This window comes from Phyllobates terribilis, unplaced genomic scaffold (genome assembly GCF_046119375.1).
Source record: "Phyllobates terribilis strain yellow unplaced genomic scaffold, ASM4611937v1 Scaffold_11__3_contigs__length_659146591, whole genome shotgun sequence".
In the NCBI taxonomy this organism is placed as follows: Eukaryota; Metazoa; Chordata; class Amphibia; order Anura; family Dendrobatidae; genus Phyllobates; species Phyllobates terribilis.
Window position 1 is genome coordinate 322,038,408 of NW_027362771.1, and position 11,382 is coordinate 322,049,789.

The following is an 11,382-nucleotide window of genomic DNA, read 5'->3' on the forward strand; positions in this document are numbered from 1 at the left end:
AAAGGTTCAGTGATGAGTCTGGGTTTAGGGTCCTTGATGATTGAGTCATGTAAGTTCTATGTGGGCGGCTGATGTCTCCTTTTTATTTTAGTAGACTATTAGAAGTATAACATATAGGTCGATATCATGGTGTTTTTTTCTGTTAATGATATTTATTGCTAACAAGTATTTCTTCTTTGATTGTCTTTCATGCATATCATGTACAGAATTATGACGTTCTGAAACTTAATGTATAATGCCTGTGGACTCAGTTTTGTGCAGTTCCTCTGTTGTTACTACTGGACATGTGTGTGTATAGCACCTGGTGTAAGCAGAGTCCCAGCTACCTGATCTTACCTAATTGGCTTCAGCTGCTGTACAATCCATCTCCTAGAGTGCATGTAATTCTCAGAACTGCAGCTGTCAATTAGTAGCGTTGCGAAATTAGCATCTCAGGCCTTACTGCCAACTAAGGCTGCATGCCCACTATGCGTTTTTCAAGCGTTTTTGCCGCGGAATTTCCACAGCGAAAACGCTTAAACGCTTGGTAATAGGTGCCCCGTGGTCCCCAATGATAATCCGCATGTGCTATGCACATGCTGCGGAAGTTTCCGCTTTGGATTATCATTGCGGAAAAATACGCAGCATGTCCATTAATTTTGCGGACACGCAGCGTAATTGCCGCCATTGACTTGCACTGACTACACGTACACATGCGGATATTAAGCGTTTCGATGTGCGGATGGTACCCGAGTCTGGAGAAGAGGAGACTCTCTTCCAGACCCGGGTACCATAGTACCTGTAAAAAAAAGAATTTAAAATAAAAAATAAAGATTATACTTGCCTTCCGATGTCCCCCGGCCTCCTCAGCCATGCATCCGGTATCTTGTACGGCTTGCGGTGGTGAGGACCTGCCATGACGTAATTTAGTCATGTGATAGGTCACGCGACTGCTGAAGTCGGCAGTCGCGTGACCTGTCACATGACTCAATGACATCAACGCAGGTCCTTCACACCACCGCGACCGATGCAACACACCGGACGCATCGCTATGGAGACCATCGGAGGGGCCATCGGAAGGTATTTATTTTTTACCATTCTTATTCTTTTTTAACTATTACTTGGTCACACTATATAAATCCATGCCGGTTGCATGGATTTATATAGTGTGACAAAGTTGTCAAGCACTTTTCCAAGCGCTTGACAACCCCGCATGCAGAAATGCATGCAAAAACGCTTGACAAACGCTTCTACCTGGTGGGAAAAACGCATTTAAAATCCGCATGCTTTTTTCCTGCCAGGGAGAAGCGTAAAAAATATGCAGCGTTTCTGCATCGTGGGCAAATAGCCTAAGGGTTACCATTTTCCTTCTCACCTACAGTCTGGTACTACCAGCAATGATTAGGCAAGGTTAGACTGGGTAGGGACAAACGAATGGTAGCAGCTATTTGTCAGTTTATTCATATATTTCCAGGAGGAATAACAGAGGAATGCCACAATGCAAGAAAAAAGTAACGTTCCATAATTGTTTTATGGGGAATACAAGTATTCACTAACAAAGACAAGTGAGGAAGCCACCAAAGGGCCCCAATCTTTCCATTCAGTAGTGGGACCTGCATTTATCAGACATACGCTATATGGCATATCCTTTCAATTTGCCATAAATGCCCCAACTGTGTACCCCACATGTACTGTTCTACTTGTGGGGATGGTGGGGTTTACATATTTAAAGGGAAGTGATCATCCCCAAATTGCATATTACACTAGTTATACAGGGGACTGATCCCCCTATAAAAAAAAATCATACTAGCACAATTGTGGTACAGCTAATGAGAAACTAACTTACTTCAAATGCAAATGAGGGTATTTTGATGCCCCCTTGGTGTCGCTAAGTGCTCAGTGCACATTACTGCAACACCAGAGAGGAGGAGAGGGCAGAGAAGAAATTTTACATATGCGGCTCCAGACTTCATTTGATCACTCTCTCTTTTGAAAGGCGGGAAGAGAGAGGCCAGCGGGCTCGTGTGACATAATGTCATATGAACCCTGGGAGAGTGAGTGCCAACATCGCTGGAATGGCGCCGGACGTGAGTATAAAGGTTCATACTCATATGCGAGAAAAACGGACAAGTGCAATCCGATAAAAAATCTGATTGCACTCTGACCAATGTTATTCTATGAAGCACATCTCATCTGCAATTTTTTTATTTTCTTCTCAGCTGAAATCGGACATGCTGCGTCTTGCCGCGTATCTTGGACGAGACTCGGCAATGCAAGTCAATGGGTGCGAGAAAAAAAAACTGACGGCATACGGACCATCCGCATGTCATCCGATTTTTATGGATAAATTACCATTCTGAAGCATGGAACATTGTAAATGGTCCTGTAAATGATTGCAGAATAGTTGCAGAGAAAAAAAACGCATTGCATACGGATGACATATGGATGCTAGGTGTGAAAAATCGCATTGTCTTCTCATGAAAATCGCATGACACTTGTCCGATTTTTCCGTCCAGATATCGGAATGTTTTTTTCACACATATGGGTATGAGCCCTAAGTGTTGTTATTTTAACAGGGGAAAACATGCTGATTGAGAAAGGGTTGTCAAGAGTTGTGGACAACCCCTTTGAATGAAGTGGTGTTAACATTTTTTGTAATGTAGGAGTGGGGTGGGGGGGCAATATTGTATGTGGGATCTGTGTGCCAGGGCTGATTTTTAGTCCCAGTCCGGCGCTGGCCTATACCCTATAGTAAGTAAATAAATAATTAGTAATAGCGCACTATTTATTTATATAGTTACATAGGAAGAAAAAAGACCTAGGTCCATCAAGTCCAATCTTTCTCCACCAAATATACATTTTTGTCACAAAATGGGGTATATGCCCAATTTTTTTTCTTTTGTTTTCTCTCTGAAATAGCCATAGTGTGAACGTGTTCTTACACTTTCCACATATATCAAGTTTATGCTTCGGCTCATTTAGGTTAAGTGCACACAGTTCGTTTTTGGTGCATTTTTTGTACGTTTTTTCAGGGCGGAAAAGGGCCAAAAACGCATTGCATACCTTATTCCATGACTTCCTATGACATTTTGCAAATTCTGTGCACATGATCTTGCACCGTTAAAAACGGTGGTGCTCCTGGCCAGCACTGGTCTACATTCGTCAAAAGTTGAATTTAGGACAAACTGAACAATCAGCACTGAGTGTAATTATTTGTATAATAAAATTGCTAGTTTTATTCATCACAAAAAACTAAATGTTGCTGATTTTTTTGGGCTGCATCGAAATATATAAAAGGGTATTAAATTAATGTACAACTTTGGATGTTTACTCACTTAAAGGGAAGCTGCCACCCCCTGGGACTTATCAGACATCTAATATGGGCATACATAACATGGGTGATAGAAATATAAATCTATACATACCTGTATGGCCCGTATTAGAGGTCTGCTTGCTTTGAAATATCTTTTTATAAAATCTGTTTTCCTATGCCTATCTACCCACTTAATTTAAATATCCCCCCACCTCCCCGTCACAGGGTGCTGTGACGTGCAGTCTAGGTTTGTGACGCGCCCCTGGGCCTGTGTCGCGCTGCGTTGCGCACGCGGGAGCCTACCTGGAGCCGGATCAGTGGAGGGTTGTAGTCTCGTGGCGGTGACCCGGTCCGTGCCCAGGGAGTCAAACTAGACGGCAGTCTATTAGTAGTAAATAGTTGATGACTACGCCACCCGTTGAGTGCAGCCAGGAAGCTGCTGCTGCAGGGCAGACCGCTGAGGCCGGTGGTAGGATTGTGCAGCGTGATAGTATAACCCCCAACGGGAGGGGTATGGCCTCAGGGCAGCCGACGTGGATGATGGGGGTAGCAGGAACCACTCAGAGACGGTACGGTGTAGTTCAGGGTCTTTACTGGTAACAACGACAGACCCTCCCGGAGTACTTGCTAGCAAACGGGGCCTGGTCAGTCTTTGAGCAGATGGGATCTCCCCTGGCCAGGCGTAGTTGTAGGCCTCCCAAACTGACTGTACTCTTCTGGCTACCTTGCTAGAAGCTGATGTAAGTAGCCCACGTCCCTGAGTGTACCGTGTGGTGCTCACCCGTATGGCCGGTGACTCGGGGCCTTCTAATGGCTTCCGCTCCACGATGGCGGTGCTGGTCCCACGCGTGTGACCGTGCCTTCGGGCTTCTGGGCCAGAGGACCTGAAATCCCCTGCCTGACGGATTCTGCTGCTGGGTAGGAGTTAGTCCCCACAGCCTCGGACTCCGGGTCCGGTAAAGAATCTTCTTAGTCAGGGCGAGCTCTGCAGCTGCCAGCCCCTGACTCCTTGTAACTCTGCTGTTTCCTATGCTGCTTCTTGTCTCCACTCTCCTTGTCTGACTCACCCTGCCTCAGCCCCGGGTTTATACAGGGGAAGTTCTTCCCCTCCCAAGACTGGGCAGGAGGTGTGGCATGCACAGGATCCCTGACCAAAGGACCTCCCACCTGCTCTCAGACATAACATTACATTACTGTGGAAAACCAGACCCCTGGGGTGCCACATTCCCCCCTAGTGAAATTTAGTACTCCGGGACTAAACACATTTAGAAAAACATAACAAAGTATAACAATAACAATACTATAAGAAAAACACATAAGATGGTTACGGCGTGTCCGCAACCGGATGCAGTCTTTGAAGAAAAGCAAAGGTGTCCATTTCACCAACACAGGGAGACGTAACCAGGTAGGGGTCTGTCCTACCCCGAGTCCTTAACAGTCTCTAGTCCATCCTGGGTTACGCTCCAACTATATACAAGGATTCCCGGTAAATCCACCAAGGTTTCCTAAAAACAACTGGAAACACAAAATTATACACAAGCAACAATACACAGATAAACATAAATAAAACTATTTTTACACTTCAAATTCTCCAGCGTGCGGGTAACTGGCCTCTAGTGGCCCTAGTGGACCTACGGAGCTGACTGTCTGGCCCTGAACTACAGGGTGTAGGAGCTGTCAAGGGTAAACTGGGCAGCTGTCTACCGGCTCTTTGTCTCACTAGGGGTACGGCAGGCTCACTATAAGCAGAGGGTTGATTCTCCTGTTCTACTCGTGTGGAGTCTTCTGCCTCCTGGACCGGTTGTTCTTCCAGCTCTACCCGTTGCTCCGTAGGTTCTTGGGATGATGGTTGGAGGAAGGTGAGTACGGGTACCACAACTGCACCATTGACTTGAGTCCAAGACCGAGGGAAGTCCCCGAGCACGGTACTAACCATATCTTCCCTTTCTCCCACGGGTCGATGGTCTTCTTGTTCCTCTTCAGGGTTCCTCAGTTGTTCGGGACACTTCTTCAGGTGGTCCCGGGATACAATGGCTGTGGTTTCCCCTCCGTCTTTACTGATGGTACAGACCTTCGGGTTCTCGTGGCTTGAGGGCAGTACGGTGTACGGGTCCTTCTCCCACTGGTCATCCAACTTGTGGAGCCGTCTTTTCCTCTTCAAGACCTGCTCTCCGGGTACCAGGGGAACAGCGAGAGCATACTGGTTGTAAGTCTTCTCTTGTCTTTCCCTAGCCTGACAGAGACTTCGCTCCACGCTCTCTTGTACTCTCCGGTACTGCTGCTGCCTCTCTGTGTCCCAGTCTGTTTCTGGTGAAGTGTCCTCAGGTGTCAGGACTCCCATTTCCAGGTCAACAGGTAACTTACCAGGTCTCGCCCTCATTAGGTAAGCCGGGGTACAGTTGGTGGAACCTACCGGGATGTGGTTGTATAGGTCCACCAGATCGGGCAACTTCTCAGGCCACAGACTGCGTTCTTCCAGGGGCAATGTTTTTAGAAGATCCATTACCACCTGGTTCATTTTTTCACAAAGTCCATTAGTTTGCGGATGGTAGGGTGTCGTCCTTATCTTCCGGCAGCCATACAGATTGCAGAATTCCTGGAAGACCTCCGCTTCAAAGGCAGGTCCCTGGTCCGTCAGCACTTGGTCCGGGTACCCGTGTGGACGGCAGAAGTGCTGCTGGAAGGCTCTAGCTGCTGTTTGAGCCGTTAAGTCCTTGACGGGGACGACAACCAAGAACCGGGAGTAATGATCCACGATGGTTAACGCGTAGACGTAGCCACTTCTGCTTGGGGTCAGTTTTACATGATCCAAGGCTACCAGTTCCAACGGTTGCCGGGTGACGATGGACTGCAGGGGAGTCTTCTGGCTGGCCCGGTCCTTCCTTCTCAGATTGCACGGGCCACAGTCTCTGCACCACTTCTCGATGGTTCCCCTCATGCCTACCCAGTGGAACCGCTCGCGCAGCAGGAACTCCAGCTTTTTCCACCCGAAGTGTCCAGCTCCGTCGTGGTATGCCTCCATCACCATGGCTGCGTCTCTTCGTGGCACCACTACTTGCCAGAGTAGTTCATGCGTCCGGGAGTTGACCATTCTGCGGCACAACTTCCCCTTGTAAAGGAATAGTCGACTCTTCTCCGCCCATAGTTGTTTGGCTTCCTCCGGAGCGTCTGGTTCAAGGCGAGCCTCCGGCCGAGTCAGCATCTCCTTCACCAGTCGGACGGCAGGGTCGCTGTCTTGCGTTTCCGCCCAGTTGTAGTGGGGTAAGGGGTTCAACGTAGCAGCCTGCTTACCCCTTACCCGGTGGGAATACTGGATAGTCCCATGACGGTGGAACGCAGGGAGTTCAACTTCTTCCAGTCCCTCCGGATCTTCTCCTTCGTCCGGCAGGTTGGGCATCCTGGACAGGGCATCCGCGTTAGTATTGGAGCGTCCTGCCCGGTATTTGATTGTGAACTCGTAGTTGGACAGACGGGCCATCCACCTCTGCTCCAGGGCACCGAGTCTTGCCGTGTCCAGGTGTGTCAACGGGTTGTTATCCGTGTATACGGTGAACCGGGAAGAAGCGAGGTAATGCCTAAAGCGCTCGGTGACTGCCCATACCACGGCCAGGAACTCTAGCTTAAATGAGCTGTAATTCTCGGGGTTCCTTTCGGTGGGTCGCAGTTTTCGGCTGGCATAGGAGATTACTCGTTCTCTCCCCTGCTGAATCTGGGACAGTACGGCTCCTAGCCCGATGTTACTGGCGTCGGTGTAGAGGATGAAGGGCTGGCTATAGTCCGGGTACGCCAAGATTTCATCCCCCGTGAGGGCCATCTTCAGCTGGCGGAAGGACTCTTCTTCTAGCTCTTCCCATTTGAAGGGCGGCTTCTGGTTCTTGGCCTTTCGGGACTGGCCTATCAGGAGGTCCTGCATAGGCGCTGCCTTTTTGGTGAAACCGGGAATAAACCTTCGGTAGTAGCCTACCAACCCTAGGAACTGCCGCACTTCTTTTACGCTGGAGGGGCTTGGCCATCCCTTAATTGCGGTGATCTTATCGGGGTCGGGAGCCACTCCGTCAGCGCTCACCACGTGTCCCAGGTATTGCACCTTTGGTTTCAGGAGGTGACACTTGGAGGGTTTCACCTTTAGGCCGTAACTCGCCAGAGCTTCGAACACCTCCGCCAGGTGTTTCAGGTGGTCCTCATAAGTTTTGGAGTATACGATGACATCGTCCAGGTACAACAGGACCGTCTCGAAGTTTCTGTGGCCCAGACAGCACTCCATTAATCGTTGGAAGGTTCCTGGGGCGTTGCAGAGTCCGAACGGCATGCAGGTGAACTCGCTAAGTCCCATCGGGGTGGTGAATGCGGTCTTCTCCCGGTCCGCCTCTGCTACAGGAACCTGCCAGTACCCGCTAGTGAGATCCAAGGTAGAGAAGAAGTTAGCAGATCTTAAAGCAGCCAATGACTCCTCTATCCTTGGTAAGGGGTACGCATCCTTGTGTGTTATACGGTTGATTTTCCGGTAATCTACACACATCCTCATGGTGTTGTCTTTCTTTTTGACTAAAACTAGTGGGGCTGCCCAGGGGCTACAGCTATCCCGGATTACCCCAGCCTCCTTCATGTCTCTAAGCATCCCCTTGGCGTGTTGGTAATGTGCAGGGGGTACGGGTCGATACCTCTCTTTTATGGGAGGATGATCTCCCGTGGGGATGCGGTGTTCTACCCCCTTGACTCGCCCGAAGTCTAACGGGTGTTTACTAAACACTCTCTCATACTCTTGAACCACCCGATAGACTCCTTGTTTCTGATGTGAGGGAGTGGAATCAGTACCCAAATGTAGTTGCTGACACCAGTCCTCCATGTCTTTCTTAGAGCCGTTACCTTCCTCCGGGTGAGATGGAGGCAAGGGTTCCACAGATTGTATAGAATTTTGATTAGTGGTATATAATTTGGCTAGCGTGGCATACCGGGGCAGGTACACTTCCCTCTCCCCGATATTTATTATGCGAATGGGCACCCTCCCATGGCGTACATTGACCACCCCCCGTGCTGTCAAAATGGTGGGCCTACTGTCTGAGTAAACTGGTTCTACCATTGCCTGGTAATCTCTACCTCTCAGACCAATAGCTGCCCGGCACCAAATCATCATTTCACTTTTTGGGGGCATGGCAATAGGAAAAGGGTCACACATTCTTACGCTACCAATCTCACCGCCGGAGAGTTCCACTTGTTGCCGTTGCATCAGTGCCCGGATCTCTTTCTGGAGCACCCGCTGCTCGCCGGAGCTGGCGTTCTTGGCAACCTGCTGTAAAAGGAAAATCACCTCTGCAAGACAATTTTCAATTACGTTAGTTCCTAGAGTTATTTTTGGGTGACTCTCATGTTTATCAATATCTACAATGATCAGTCCCTGTGCGGCCAGTTCGACTCTACCGATTTTGAGGGTCACCTCTTTAAATCCGATCTGTGGCACGGGCTGGCCATTGCTGGCGATGATACTCAAGTCGTCGTCAGGGTAGCGGGTAATATCCGAGTCATTCCAGTACTGCTTGAAGAGCACGTACGGGATGGTGGTGACCTGTGACCCGGTATCCAGTAGGGCACTCATGGGAATGCCATCCAGTACCACAGGCAAGACTGGACGTCCTCCCACATATCTGTCGCGCCAGTTCGATGGGCCTGGTGATCTTTTTCCTGGGGGTTGGCCCTCTACCCCAGGTTGTGCCCGTTTAAAGAACAGTACCTTTCCATATGTCCGGGTTGATTGCAGCGGCGGCAGATGGGTCGTCCGTCCTCGCTGTATCGGTCACTGGGTCTTCCTCTGGCCGGTGGGGTCCTCCTTGGTCGACGCCACGGGATGTCCTCCGGTCCGGATGCCAGCTGGATCTTCCCTGGGGTGGAAACCTGTAAAGACTGCACAGTTCGGGTTAGCGCAGCAACGCTCTTAGCTAGCTCTTGGACCTGATGGCGTAGGTCTGGAGCCGGGTCATTGTCCAATGCCTGCGCATCAGCTCCCACAGGCCCTGCCGACAAGGGCGCCGCCTCCTGGTGGTAAGTGATAGCTGGGCGCCTGTGGGTAACAACGCCACCCGGTGCTGGTTCTCGGAGCACCCGGATAGCTCTATCCTTGAACTGTGCAAAGTCCAGATGGGGATCCTGTAAGGCCATTGCCCGCAACTGGGTTCGGTGGGCATTGCAATATAAACCCTCTATAAATTGTTCAGTCAATAGCCTGTCCTCGTTTCCCACCCCATCAGGGTCGGTCTGCTTTATGGCCCTCAGGGCCTCTTGTAGGTTTAGTGCATAGTCCCTTATACTCTCATGCGCTCGCTGCTTGCACCCGTAGAATCTAAGCTTAATCTCGGCTGAGGTGCGGGTATCAAAGGTGTCCTTCAGCCGGGTTAGTATCCCTGCGACAGTCTTCCTCCCAGGTGGCCAGGATTTTACTTCCCTTTTGGCTGCCCCGGTTAGTTGGGCCACCAGGATGCTCACTTTTTGCTCTTCTGTGAGGGGGTACACCTGGAAGAGGCTATCCAGCTTTTCTCTAAAGTCATGCAGGGTATGTGACTCCCCTGTGTACTGGGGTAGCCAAGCTGCTCCCGGGATATAGGGCATGGTGAAGGGCATAACTGCAGCAGCGGTAGCGCTGGCGGGGGTTGAGGCAGTGAAGCTCTCCTCCGTATCCGACATCTTCCTCCCCCCTAGTGGACCGTGGCCTACCTTGCGATGATCCTCTTCCGTAGGCCGCGGCTCCGCAGTGGATCGTCAGGGTTGAGGACCTTCCGTCGCGCTCCTGTGACGTCGGCGTCTGCTGGGCTCCTTCCAGGACCTTACGCAACGTCCGGACGTGAGGCGGGGCTTCAGTTCTCGCGCGCTTTCGGAGTCCACGCCCCTCTTCTTCCCGCGCGGCGTCCTCAAGATGGCGTCCAATGGCGGGAAAACTCCACGGATGGCGGGAAGAAGGTCGAAGATGGCGCCGGATGGCGGGAAAACTTCGCGGATGGCGGGAAGAAGGTAGAAGATGGCGCCGGATGGCGGGAAACCTTCACCACTGGTAAGTTTGAACAGTCTTTGCTTTTCAGGCACGCAGTACCCGGTGGTTGCGGGCACGAAATCCTGCCGACTACGCCAAAGTTGACGCGCCCCTGGGCCTGTGTCGCGCTGCGTTGCGCACGCGGGAGCCTACCCGGAGCCGGATCAGTGGAGGGTTGTAGTCTCGTGGCGGTGACCCGGTCCGTGCCCAGGGAGTCAAACTAGACGGCAGTCTATTAGTAGTAAATAGTTGATGACTACGCCACCCGTTGAGTGCAGCCAGGAAGCTGCTGCTGCAGGGCAGACCGCTGAGGCCGGTGGTAGGATTGTGCAGCGTGATAGTATAACCCCCAACGGGAGGGGTATGGCCTCAGGGCAGCCGACGTGGATGATGGGGGTAGCAGGAACCACTCAGAGACGGTACGGTGTAGTTCAGGGTCTTTACTGGTAACAACGACAGACCCTCCCGGAGTACTTGCTAGCAAACGGGGCCTGGTCAGTCTTTGAGCAGATGGGATCTCCCCTGGCCAGGCGTAGTTGTAGGCCTCCCAAACTGACTGTACTCTTCTGGCTACCTTGCTAGAAGCTGATGTAAGTAGCCCACGTCCCTGAGTGTACCGTGTGGTGCTCACCCGTATGGCCGGTGACTCGGGGCCTTCTAATGGCTTCCGCTCCACGATGGCGGTGCTGGTCCCACGCGTGTGACCGTGCCTTCGGGCTTCTGGGCCAGAGGACCTGAAATCCCCTGCCTGACGGATTCTGCTGCTGGGTAGGAGTTAGTCCCCACAGCCTCGGACTCCGGGTCCGGTAAAGAATCTTCTTAGTCAGGGCGAGCTCTGCAGCTGCCAGCCCCTGACTCCTTGTAACTCTGCTGTTTCCTATGCTGCTTCTTGTCTCCACTCTCCTTGTCTGACTCACCCTGCCTCAGCCCCGGGTTTATACAGGGGAAGTTCTTCCCCTCCCAAGACTGGGCAGGAGGTGTGGCATGCACAGGATCCCTGACCAAAGGACCTCCCACCTGCTCTCAGACATAACATTACATTACTGTGGAAAACCAGACCCCTGGGGTGCCA